Source organism: Brassica oleracea, chromosome C9 (assembly GCF_000695525.1).
Source record: "Brassica oleracea var. oleracea cultivar TO1000 chromosome C9, BOL, whole genome shotgun sequence".
Classification (NCBI taxonomy): domain Eukaryota; kingdom Viridiplantae; phylum Streptophyta; class Magnoliopsida; order Brassicales; family Brassicaceae; genus Brassica; species Brassica oleracea.
The window spans coordinates 53411794-53413769 of NC_027756.1; positions in this window are offsets into that span (position 1 = coordinate 53411794).

Sequence of the window (1976 nt, forward strand, 5' to 3'; positions counted from 1 at the left end):
GTTTAATATAAATTAATACAAATGTAGAATGTGTTTAGAAATTTTAAAACAACACTAAAGATCATAAGCTTCAGTATATAGAGCATTTACCGAAAAAATTAAATAATTTCGTAGTGGTTAACATGTAGATTTTGAGAAAATTTTAAAAATATGAAAATACTATTTTAATGCATAGTTGCATCCTTCACTAACATATGATGAAGGTCAAAGAGGTTTGGAACTTTTGTTGTCTCCATTCTCTTGAAAACATCGATTTTATAGTGGTTTATCCACTAGTTTAGGGAGTATAATGAAGTTTTACTAAACTAATTAACAAAAAATTAGAACGATGCCCATATACCATGAAAGAAAGTTTAATATACATTAATACAAATGTTGAATATGTTTCAAAATTTTAAAACTGCACTAAAGATCATAGGCTTCAGTATATAGAGCATTTATAGAAAAATTAAATATTTTCGTAGGGGTTAACATATAGATTTTGATAAAAAATTAAAAAATATTTAAATACTGTTTTAATGCATATTTACATCCTTCACTAACATAGGATGAATGTCAAAGAGGTTTGGAACTTTTGTTGTGTCGTTTTCTCTAGAAAAAATAGCGATTTTATAGTGGTTAATCCACTAGTTTCGGGAGTATTACGAAGTTTTACTAAATTAATTGACAAAAAATTAGAACGATACCCATATACCAAGAAAGATAATTTAATATACATTAATACAAATGTTGAATATGTTTCAAAAATTTTAAACGTCACTAAAGATCATAGTCTTCAGTATATAAAGTGTTTATAGAAAAATTAAATATTTTCGTATGGGTTAACCCATAGATTTTGAGAAAAATTCAAAAATATAAAAATTCTGTTTTAATGCATAGTTGCATCTTTCACTAACATATGATGAAGGTCAAAGAGGTTTGGAACTTTTGTTGTCTCCGTTTCTCTAGAAAATGGCGATTTTATAGTGGTTAGTCCACTAGTTTAGGGAGTATTATGAAGTTTTACTAAATTAATTGGCAAAAAATTAGAACGATGTCCATATACCATGAAAGATAGTTTAATATACATTAATACAAATGTTGAATGTGTTTCAAAAATTTGAAACATCACTAAAGATCATAGGCTTCAGTATATAGAACATTTATAGAAAAATTAAATATTTTTGTTGGGGTTAACCTATAGATTTTGAGAAAAATCCAAAAATATGAAAATATTGTTTTAATGCATAGTTGCATCATTCACTAACATATGATGAAGGTCAAAGAGGTTTGAAACTTTTGATGTCTCCGTTTCTCTAGAAAATTTTAGTTTTGATTGGTTTGTTTGTCGGTGTTGAGTATCTTTTTTCTTTCACAAACTAAAAGTTATATAGTTAGTGACCTTTTGTTTGTCAGTAGAACAACAAAAATGGGATGATTAAATTATTAATCAATCATTATAAACTCTTAAGTCATATATGCAATTTGATTCGTTTTATCTACAGTTGCCAATACTTGCATCACAACCTCGCAAGTCGTATATGAAACAGAGCCACATTATCGAATTTAATTCGTTTCATTCACCTTTGCCAATGCTTCCATCAAGATAATCATCCATCTCAATCTGGAATTTATACATTTCATTGAGATGAGCTAACACTATCTAGTTATTTAAAATAGACGGACCCGGACTCCATTTGCAGTATTTTACTTATATATTCTCTGTGATTTGCCATCTCAACAATGACCGACAGTTTATATAATTTTTTTATTAATGGTTTTAATCAAAACAAAAATATATAATTTTCCTTGTTCAGCAGTTAAAATTTTTAATTATTAGTCGACAAAAAAAATTAATTATTAAATATACTGACCATAGACCACTAGATGGTACAATGTATTTTTTTTAATTATACGAATCTATACTATTAAAAAAGAAAAAATTTTAAAAAATGTTGAATGTGTTTCAAAAATTTAAAACATCACTAAAGATCATA